This window comes from Leopardus geoffroyi, chromosome C2 (assembly GCF_018350155.1).
Source record: "Leopardus geoffroyi isolate Oge1 chromosome C2, O.geoffroyi_Oge1_pat1.0, whole genome shotgun sequence".
NCBI classification, from domain to species: Eukaryota; Metazoa; Chordata; class Mammalia; order Carnivora; family Felidae; genus Leopardus; species Leopardus geoffroyi.
In genome coordinates, this window is record NC_059333.1 from 33041633 (window position 1) to 33053850 (window position 12218).

A 12218-nucleotide genomic window follows, 5' to 3' on the forward strand; every position below is an offset into this window, starting at 1 on the left:
TGTATTTGCAGAAACAAAGAAACATTCATCAATCAAAGCAATGCTTTTAGTTGAAAAAAAGCTGGGTAATCCACAAGGACACAGTATTTATATAATTTTGATATAACATTCTTAATTACATAACAAAGTTATATAACAAAAATGAAAATGCCATTTAAATTCTAATCATGTTTGCATGTGGTTGAACATGGTGCCTCTGCTGATATTACAGCTATTTAATGATCTCAGATTTGAGCCAAATTTTCAAGCGGCTGTGGAAAAGAACATTAAAAGTGCATTTGGTCATGAGAATCCTACAGTATGTGTATATAAGCCTGCATATCCCACATGAATTGGAATGAAACAAAAGAAAATGAGTATTCTCTTTGATTTATATGTTTGCTTTCATGTTAACATTTTACATACTTATGATTCTATCAGCTTAGTCTTAAGTATTAAAGAATGCAAAAACATCTCTAAACTACATTGGATCTAACTGTCAATTATTCAATTTAATGGGAGGTGGAATCATATAGATAATTGAAATTCACAGATGATAAAGATGTCAGACAATAGTTGCTCACTCTTCCCTCACAGCTGCATTTAGAAGAGCTGCTATTAAGATTGGTTTGAGTTTCCCCTCCTCTCCAGGAACTTGGACAGCTTCCAAGGGAGAAGACAAATGACAAAATGGCAGGTAGCTGGAGGGTAAAGAGAAATACCAAGGTGATCTGAACAATCTATATATGAACAATCAGTACTGCCTACCAGAGAAGGATCTGATGGAGAAAATATAGGGATAACTTATAATGAATATTCTAAAAAATCATTCCCTTTGACTGCTGAGAAAATGAGGATAAAATATATATATATTCTTACAGAATTGAAGTCACAGGTGACTGATACAAATCAGTAGAATATGTTAACTAAATCTTTGGCTATTTATGAAATTTAAAAAAGTACCAACAACAAAAAACAAAAACTTATGTGGTGTCATGGGGAAGAATACAAACTCTGAAGACAGAGTAGACTAAAATCCCCATTTTGTCACAACTGCTTAGGTTACTTTGGGAAAGTAGCTTAACGTTTCCTGTACTTTTGTAACTGCAGCTATAAAATAGGTGTAACAATAGTTCTTACCTCATAGGGTTGTTGTGAGAATTAATGAAGCTAATACATATTCATAGCTCATGCTGTGTCACAAATCACCACAAATTCAGCAGCTTAAAATAAACATTTTATTATCTCAAAGCCCCCATGGCTCTCGTGTCCAGGCATGGCTTAGTTGGGTCCTCTGCTTAGAGTCTCATAAGGGTGAAATCTGGGTGGGGTGTCTAACAGGCCATATTCTAATCTGGCGGCTCAACTGAGAAAGAATTTACTTCCAAGTTCACTCAGGTTTTAGCAAAGTTTGTTTCCTTGAGGGCCCTAGATTCATGCTGCCTATTATCAGAAGGCTGCCCTCAGTTGGCCATTGTTTGTCTGCCCTCTGCATCTTTCCACATACATCTCTCTATATGGCCTCTTCCTTCTTTAAACACAGCTAGGGAGAAAAATTGCCTACAGCAAGCCCACCAGCCAGGTAGTCCTATATCATGTAATGCAATCTTGGGAATAACATCTCATTACCTTTGCTGTATTTTATAGTTCAGAAGCAAGTTACAGGTCCAGCTCATACTCAAGGGGATGGGTGGCTATTACACAAAGACATGAACATCCGGAGGCAGGGATGATGAAGGGTCTACTTGGCTTCTGACCACTACAGGTCAAGAGGAACCACACCTAAAGGATCTCATCCATATACCTTGACATGATTTAATGTTGGGGTTTTTGGACTTTGAGCAAATACTGTAAAGGGATGAGATTCTTGGGGGCCTTAGGAAGGGGTGAATATATTTTGCATGTGAGAGATGTGGGCCATTTTGGTCCAGAAGGCAGACTGGGATGGACAGAATCCAAGGTGGTCCTCCCATGATTTCCTACTCCTGAAGGTCACATGTTTGTTGTAATTCCCTTTTCTTTGAATATGACCAGAATCTTTGACTTGATTCTAGCTAATACAATATGGCAAAGGTGAAGGGATATCATTTCCATAGTTATATCACATTGTATAAGATCTTTCTTGCTAGTCAACTTGTTCCAGAGATTCTCTTTGATGGTTTGATAAAGTAAGCAGTCATGTTAAGATATTTCCATGTACAGCTGTCCTCTGGTAATTCTGCCTGGCCTGTAGTATCTGAGAGTGGCTAACAGCCCACAAAAGGTGAAAACCTCAAGTCCTACAACCCAAGAAATCAACCCTGACAATGAATTGTATGAACTTGAGAGTGGATTCATCCCTGGCCATGCCTCTGAATTAGCAGATGACCAGGCCGACACCTTGACTGCTGTTTTGTGAGATCCTAAGAAGAGAACCCAGGTAAGCTATGGCCGGACCCCAGAGCTACAGAAACAATATATATATTGTTTTAAACATATTCTTGTCATCATGGTAAAAAAGTATGAAATATTCAGTGTTTTATGTGGCATAGCTAAGAATCAAATTTCACTATAAAAGAGAATTCTACAAATATAACCATGGAAATTTTGTAGTTATATCTGACACTGGAAACTTGGAAAAAATAAATTATTAAGTGTTAGTATAGTTACTTAAAACACTGTATTTAAGTGGAGACATTTTCCCTGTGTCTTGATAAATAACATTTCTTATAAATTAAAGGGAGGTAATTACATATTCGGGTGACGGTGGTGGGTGAGATGAGGGGTAGAAAAAAATTAAAGAATACTAAACTTTGTCATGTTAAGATACTTATTACAGCTATTGATTACTTTTATTTTAATTGATATAATAGACGTGAACATATATGTTTGTTAAATTTGTAAGTGCAACTTTATGTAAATAGAAACAGTATTGGGGCTGTTCAAACAATTAGGACAAAAATAAGAAATATATTTTAAAAACCAGATAAATATAGCAAAATAAGAAGAAAGGATGGTGAATAAGAAACAATATATCAAAAGGAAAATACTCCCCCACCTTAAAAGGGATCTGAAAGAAAATTTTATTTTTCAAAATTAGTGCTGAATGGATTCAGAAACATACTTCATGAGATTCCATAATCACAAGCAACAAGGGAGTATCATGAGTGTGCTTAACCCAAATGAGCATTACCAAGACAGTCAGAAAAACCTCAGCATACAAATTGGTTTAAAGTCTTTCTGAGCTATTAATCCCCACATGTATGTGGCAGAAAACAAACATCAATATTTTCTGAAATTAACACCTTCATTTCTGGTCTCAAAGAATTTCCACAGAAAATTTTAAATAAATTCAAGAAAACAGTCCTAAAGCACACACACACTTAAAGAAGGCACAATTGAGAATGAAGGCCATGAATGAAACTGACCAGAAATGTCTGATACTGAAATTATCAGATAAGATTTAAATTAAAAAAAAATTAATGTTTATTTATCTTTGAGAGAGAGAGAGAGAATGTGAGCAAGGGAGAGGCAGAGAGAGAGGGAGACACAGAATCTGAAGCAGGCTCCAGGCTCTGAGCTGTCAGCACAGAGCCCAACATGGGGCTCAAACCCAAGTACCATGAGATCATGACCTGAGCCAAAGTTTGATGCTTAACCAACTGAGCCACCCAGGTGCCTCTCAGATAAGATTTTAATATCTTTTAATAAAGACATTAAGAATATGACTAATCAGTATTTAAAAATAGAAAATTAACAAGAAGATTTATTTAAAACCCACCCAGAACTTCTAGAATGTATAAAATATAAGGCCATTAAAGTAAAAAAAAAAAAAAAACACACACACATTTGAAAACATAAAAGATCAAAAGAAGTAATTACCAAAGTGTATTATGTATTAGCCAAACTGCAAAATGAAAGACAAAGATTTAGAAAACATAAATCTATGTCAACAGTAAGGGTAGTCAGAGTAAGGAAGTTTACAGTAAATCTATTTTGAAGTTTCAAACCAAGAGGAAATATAAATTTGGACTGAGGTATTGTTTTAAAATGGAATGGCTTGAAATTTTCAAAAATGATGAATGATGCTAAAAATTCAACAACTTTCCAACTGATAAAAAAGTCATCCAAACATAGCATATCATGGTGATACCTCAGCACATTAAAGTCAAATAATTCTCAGCAGGTACCAGAAGCAAAAGACAGATTATCTTCAGAGTAATAACCTGACTGTTGATATCACAGAGGCAGGAAAGAAAGCCAGATGAAAGTGGAATCATATTTTCAATATGCTAAGAGAATATCAACAATCAATCTAGAATTCTATACCCATTGGAGAGATTTCTCAAGAACAAGGAACAAAAAATTTTTTCTAACATAAAATGCAAGTTTTATTGGAATAATCCATTAGTAAGGAAAGGTAAAAAGATAATGCAAAATATCAAAGAAGAATGTTGCCAGTGTTCTTCGTGTAACAGAACGGGATCTAAAACATATAGCATGTCCCATTAGAAAAAATCATGGCATATAAATTCAGCATAGGTTATACTTCAAATAACCCCAAAACTCCAGTTGCTTAAAATGAAAAAGTTTATTTATTGTGTACGCTATATGTGTATCTCTGGTCTCAAAGAATTTCCACAGAAAAATGTAAATAAATTCAAAACAGTCCTAAAGCACACACATACACACAAGCAAACACACACACTTAAAGAAGGCACAATTGAAAATGAAGGCAATGGATGAAAATGATCAGAAATGCCTGATACTAAAATTATCAGATAAGATTTATTTTTTTTTTAATTTAATGTTTATTTATCTTTGAGAGAGAGAGAGAGAGAATGTTCAATACTAGTTGGCTAGATGTTCTGTCTTTATCATGACTATACTCACACAACAGCCATTACCAAGAATATTGCCTGTCTCCAAATCACAAGGAAAGAGATCTCTAAGGCTCTCCATTGTCATTATGTGGTTTGGTCTAGAAGTGACACATATCATTTTCATTTTCAGTACACTGGCCAGAACTAATTCATAGACCAACCCAACCCTAAGGGATCATGTCACCATGTGAGCAGAGAAAGAAATAACCTAAATCCTGGGAAAATAGTATTATTGACCACCATGCGAGGGTAGACCATCTAATCTATTTAACAGAAATAATGTAAAAAAAGAAAGAAACAGATACTGGCACATAGGTAGATATGCTAGTGAGTGCTAGCAGAAATTGTCTCTTAATGGCTTCATAAGAAACAAGATTACCAGCTGAGATTAAACAAGGGGCATGGAGCACCAGATAAGGGAGGAAAACATGAAATAGAACACAACAAAAATGGGGCAAATGAATTAGAGAAATAATTATGATTTTTGGTCAGCATAAAGTGCTTACTTAGTAATAATAACCATAATTAATAACCATAAATTAAATGGGACACAATTAACTAGATTGTGTTTTCCCCAGTCACATTCAACTAGTACAAAGAGGTGAACAATTGTACTGAATAAGAGCTCCCATTTTTGCAGGGCAGTGTGTGAGAAAGAGGCAAAAGAGTTGAGAGTGCAGGCATTACAATCATAGACCGCAGGAAACAACCTAGGCAAAGACGGAAGAAATGCACGAGGACAGTAAGAGTAAACACTTCTAAAAGAAAGATTATGGGGGGACGCCTGGGTGGCTCAGTCCATTAAGCGTCTGACTTCAGCTCAGGTCACGATCTCACGGTCCGTGAGTTCGAGCCCCGCGTCGGGCTCTGTGCTGACTGCTCAGAGCCTGGAGCCTGTTTCAGATTCTGTGTCTCCCTCTCTCTCTGACCCTCCCCCGTTCATGCTCTGTCTCTCTCTGTCTCAAAAATAAAAACTTAAAAAAATAAAATAAAAAAAAATAAAAATTTTAAAAGAAAAGAAAGATTATGAGGCCCCTGGGTGTCAGAGAATTTATGGAGTTGACATACCAGAGAAAGTGAGATGGAAATGGTAAAATTGGTGGTCAGAGAGAGTAAGATGCTAAAAGTCAAGGTTACTAAATTAGTTACTTGGTCATAACTGGAAGAAAGGGGTCGGGTACCACATGAGGAAGATTTCTAGAGGAAGTGAGTTCAAGAAATTGAGAGGACAGTGTTTTAGGAGAGTATCTTACTTATGCAGATACCAAAATCACTAAGGTTAGAGATAGGGCGTGATAAGAGAGACAGAGAAGGTGCCAAAATCTTCAAGAAAGAAGGAGGATGAATGGATACCAGATAAAGGACCGGTAGCTGGTATGAATACATATGATTCCAAGATACCAACAGGAATGACTTTAAATGTGCCAAAGAAGAGTAAAGAGGGACCCCTCCACCACCTCCAAGCTCAGTGACATGACAGGTGTAGCACTAAGCCCAGGCACAGTCCCTTTTAATGACGTCAGAGAGTATCTAGATTTCAGTCACAGCTAAAAAGTATTTCAGAGAAATACCTGAGTATATAAAAAAATATCGCTGACAATGGGAAATAAGGGCCAGTGGCCACTGTGAAAGGAATCCAGAAGTTAGAAATGAACGGGAGACAGGGGTAGAATAGGAAAATGCGATGTCATAGGGCACTTAAAGAGTGAAAAATAAACAGGGGCTATGGAATCTGGGTGTTAACTGGCATCCCAAAGGATAGAGATACAATCAGATTAGTGCTGCTGGTCTTGTGGCAGATGGTGATAGCAAGGTGGGGAGAAAGGAAAAGTGCATGTTTAGAGCTCACATCCCTGTCAAAGGAGACATGGAAGCATATACCACGGGCAGTGGGATTCCTCCTGACTCTTTCAAATATAAGGAAACTTTTGGGAGGATAGTGTTTTTCACAGACAATAAAAGACAAAGACCATCAGTAAAAATCATGCAAATAGATCTATTCTTTATCAAGAACAGTATGTTATATTATGAAGTATTTTTATTTAATTATATCTGTATGCCTGCTGGGAGTAAAACATGAATAGTTTATTCTTCTATTATATTGTTACTGAACATATAAATCACTTTTATCTTACCAGCATTTTAAAATTCAAACTTAGGGGCTTTAATATTCTAAGCATTTAGCAGAACATGGACCAATCAAAGAAAATGTAATTTTCTTCTTTAAAAGTAAATCTCTGCTTCGGGCATTGAATATCCTGCTAGAGTTTCTATCCAATAAATAATAAACTAATACTATATCTTCAATTAAACAGGCAAATTCCTATAGGGTATCTGGAATAGATAACATTACTCTTCAGAAACTTATTTTCTACGGTGGGGAAAAAATCCAATGTACTAATTCCCATAATCCTAATCATTAGCATTTTTAGCTCAAAAATTGACACAACTCATCTACTTTGTTGAGTTAAAATAGTTAAAAGGCATACAGCCTTTGAAAACGGGCAGTAGCTACCTACTCATGAAACACGAATAACAGCATATGATTTTCAATAGAAGCACAGGCTTTCTCCAATTTCTTCTCTTACTGATTTTAACCTGGTTGGTTCGTACACCAAGAAATGGTTCACAGGGAGTGAACTTTAATGGAGCCAGGTTACAGACACAATTCTGCCTCGCATATTTCTGGAGTCATGTATCAGATCCATCTAGCAATAGTCAATACAATAATAAAGGGAATTTTTCTTCGTTTGTGCAGAAAATTCTGTTCTTATTCCTTCTAATGTCAATTGTCAACTTAGGAAAAGTACATATCCTAAAGGTAGTCTACTTGTTCATGGATGCACGTGTACACACACACACACACACACACACACACACACACACACTCTATACAGGTAGATTATAGCAAGTTGTTCTCAATGAAGAAGAATAACTAGCGTAATATATACTCTGCCCTTGCATGGACAGAACTGCACGTGTTACATTTCTTATTTTTTTCTTTTAGGCTTTTAAAGAATATACAGATACTTCACACAGTGTTTGAAGTCAGCCAACGAAAGAAGTGTAAATAAAACCAAGTCACATAATTCTAAATTCAGAGTGGCTTCAAGTTGCTGTAATGTGATTATCTTGAAAGTGAGGCAGGAAATTAAGAATCAGTCATATCTTACTCAAAACATGTGTAAATGTTAAATACATATATAGGACATACTACTAGTTTTAGAACTATTTTTTACTGTATCAACCAGAGTTACATTTTTTAAATTTTTTTTTAACGTTTGTTTTTGAGACAGAGGGAGACAGAGCACAAGTGGGGGAGGGGCAGAGAGAGAGGGAGACACAGAATCGGAAGCAGGCTCCAGGCTCTGAGCTGTCAGCACTGAGCCCAATGCGGGGCTCTAACACATGAACTGTCAGACCATGACCTGAGCCGAAGTCAGACACTTTACAGACTGAGCCACCCAGGTGCCCCTAACCAGAGTTATGTTTTAAAATCTACTGTGCAATCCTGTTTCCTTTGTTTTCTGATTCTCCTTATCCGTGGATAATTGAGAGATTTGGCAAGATTTCTTTGTTCCTGTCCTTCTCCTCCCTTTCACTCCTCAAAAAATTCCAACAGATTTTTTAAAAGTTGTTTGACAATCCCTCATCTTATACAATTGAAAAAAAATCTGTGTAATAAGATTTTAACCCCAGTAATCATAATATGCAAAAAAAAATATCAAGTACATGCGAAATCAAGCTGATAATCAGAATATTATTCATCATTAAGATATACCTAAAAAATATGAATTGACCCTTTAAAGTTTACAAGTCATTTTTAGCACATTTGCAAAACTATGTAATCATCGCCATGATTCATCATCACAGTAGAAACCCTATGCCTATACTTCCCATACACCCCTAACTTCAGCTCCCAGAAATCACTCAGCTTCTTTCTGTCTCTATGGATGTCCTTACTCTGGATATCTAATATAAATGGAATCATGAAATATGTGGCCTTGTATGCTGGCCCTCTTTCACTTAACATGTTTTCAAGGTCTATCCATGTTGTATTAAGTATCAATACCCCATTCCTTTATTTGGCTGAAAATATCTCCTTCTACGGCTATCCTATAACTTGTTTATCCATTCATAAAATAATGTACCTCTATGTTCCAGTTTTTGAGCATTGTAAATAATGCTATGAATATCCGTGTATAAGTTTTTGTGTGAACATATGCTTTCAGTTCTCTTGGGTATATTCCCAGAAGTAGAATTTCTTCATCATATCAGACCTCTGTGTTTTACACACCGAGGCACTATTAAATTGTTTTACAAAGTGACTATAGCATTTTATATTCACACCAACAATATATAAGGGTTCCACTTACTCCACTCCTCACCAATATAGTCATTGTCCATCTTTTTTATTGTAGTCAACCTAGTGCATGTGGAATTGTATCTCATTTTGATTTGCATTTTCCTAAAGACTACTGATGCTAAGCATCTTTTCATGTGTTTATTGAGCACTGGTATGCTTTCTTTAGATAAATACTTATTCAAATTATTTTCTGATTTTTAATTTGATTAAATTCCTTATTTTTGAGTCATAGTGTTTTTATATATTCTGCAATCAAATTCCTTATCAGATATTTAATAAGATACTATTTTCTCTCATTCCATGTATTGTCGTTTCATTTTCTTGATGATGTCCTTTGTTTTTTTTTTTTTTTTAATTTTTTTTTTTTTAACATTTATTTATTTTTGAGACAGAGAGAGACAGAGCATGAACGGGGGAGGGTCAGAGAGAGAGGGAGACACAGAATCCGAAACAGGCTCCAGGCTCTGAGCGGTCAGCACAGAGCCTGACACGGGGCTCAAACTCACCGACCACGAGATCATGACCTGAGCTGAAGTCAGATGCTTAACCGACTGAGCCACCCAGGCGCCCCATTGATGATGTCCTTTGAAAGCTTAATTTTTTTTATTTTGATGAAGGCTGATTCATCTATTTTATCTTCTGTTGCCTGTGTATTTTATGTCATATCTAAGAAATGTTTGTCTAATCCAAGGTCATAAAAATGTATGCCTATATTTCAAGATTTTCATAGTTTTAGTTATTACATTTGGTTATTTGGTTATTTGATATATTTTTAATCTGTATGCATGACATGAGTCAGTGTTTGAGTTTTTTTTTTTTAATTTCAGCTTTATTGATCCAGTAATCGTACTTGTGGGTATACATCCAAAGGAAAGGAAAACAGGATATTGATGAGATATTTGCATTTCCATGTTTACTGCAGCGTTATTCATAATACCCAAGATATGCAAACAGCCTGAGTTTCCATTAATGGATAAATGGATCAAGAAGATCTGAGATGTAAATAAATAAATACACACACACACACACACACACACACACACACAGAGGAGTATTATTTAACATAATTCTTTTACATGTGGTTATCCATTTGATGCCATTTGTTGAAAAAATTTCACTCCCTATTGAATAGTCTTGGCCTACCTGTGGAAAATCAATTGACCATAAATGTATGTGTTTATTTGTGGGTTCCCAATCCTATTTCACTGATCTGTAGGTCTATTCTATGCCAGTACCACATTATTCTGATTACTGAAGATCCTTGTGTGTGATGAGTAGTTCTCTCTTGCTACCTGCATGATTCTTTCTTTGGATTGGATTTCTGTAGTTTAGATATATATGTCATATATATCATATATATAACTAATATATATTATATGTAAATATAATTATATTTAATTCAATGCTCCAACAGACAGTTTAAAGTTCTGAACTTAACTTTCATTTCCTGGTTGTAAAGAGTTCCAGGTGAGAGTTTAGGGCAATTCTCAGGTCTTTTGGGACATGTGCACAGGTCTGAATATGAGTGTGGCCCTCTAAATTCACAGGAATATGTTGGAGCTTTCCCAAGTTCCTAACAGACGTCCAATATCTAACTTTTAAAATTTTTCTTCAGTCAACTTCTTGTCCCAAATGCTATCACTGCCTCAGGCAGATGCGATGTTAAACAACCGCCTCCGACAGTTTCTTTCACAAACATACTGGGGATAAAACTGTTTGCAGATGGCAAGTTCTAAGTTAGGTCAAATAAAGAAAAGTTGTATGAGCGCAGGTTTCTAGAAACCTGCCATACAGGTCAGATAATGGCAGTTCTCTGGAGATGAGTCTTTGGTGAGTTACGAACTCATGCTACCAACTCCAGTGGCGGCTCGGAGGCTGCTGGTTTTCACAGTGACGGTGATTTGTGTAAGATGGTTTTTAAGGTTACCATGGAGCTTGGTGGGGGGAGATAGAAATACGGCTACCTAAGCCTCCACAAAGAAACTTCTTCTTTCTATTTTTTTTTTTCAACGTTTTTGTTTTTTTTTTTTTTTTTTTTTATTTTTGGAACAGAGAGAGACAGAGCATGAACGGGGGAGGGGCAGAGAGAGAGGGAGACACAGAATCGGAAACAGGCTCCAGGCTCTGAGCCATCAGCCCAGAGCCCGACGCGGGGCTCGAACTCACGGACGGCGAGATCGTGACCTGGCTGAAGTCGGACGCTTAACCGACTGCGCCACCCAGGCGCCCCTCTTTTCTTTTTTTTTTTTTTTCCAACTTTTTTTTTTTTATTTATTTTTGGAACAGAGAGAGACAGAGCATGAACGGGGGAGGGGCAGAGAGAGAGGGAGACACAGAATCGGAAACAGAAACTTCTTCTTTCTAAACTCAGCCATTTTTCTTAAATAAACATTATGGGTTTCATAAAACTTGAATTAATATTCAGAGCTCTAGGGACACCTAGGTGGCTCAGTCAGTTAAGTGTCCAACTTCCGCTCAGGTCATGATTTCAAGGCTTATGAGTGTGAACCCTGCGTAGGGCTCTGTGCTGACAGCTCAGAGCCTGGAGCCTGCTTCGGATTCTATGTGTCTCTCTCTCTGCCCCTCCCCCACTGATATTATATTCTCTCTCTCTCTCTCTCTCTCTCTCTCATTCTCTCAAAACTGAATAAACATTTTAAAAACTTAAAAATATTCAGAGTTCTTAAATCTGGGAGTCTGATAATACTTGCCAGTGTTGTAATTGCTTTATTGGAGGAATGTATTTTTGAAAGTCCTTACTTCACCATACCCTCTGACTTTCTAGGACCCTAATTTTCAAACACCTGTTTATAAACAATGTAACACTGGTTACATGTGGGTTAAACATTATAAATGTAATTCTTAAGTTTACACATATATAAACTCTATTTTACAATTTAAAAGAAATAAGTTTATATTTGATTTAATTTGAAATTATTTCTGTGGCCAAAAGGATCCTTTGTTAGCCACAGAATTTTTATGATTAAAAATTCTTCCAGAGTCCTAATATT

At 36.2% G+C, this 12218-nt stretch overlaps 1 protein-coding gene across 6 annotated transcripts in view; it reads right to left on the reverse strand.

Annotated features, from left to right (window-relative positions):
* ROBO1 (roundabout guidance receptor 1) overlaps positions 1 to 12218 on the reverse strand; it is a 1138975-nt gene that overhangs the window by 1054995 nt on the left and 71762 nt on the right. The window lies entirely within an intron of this gene.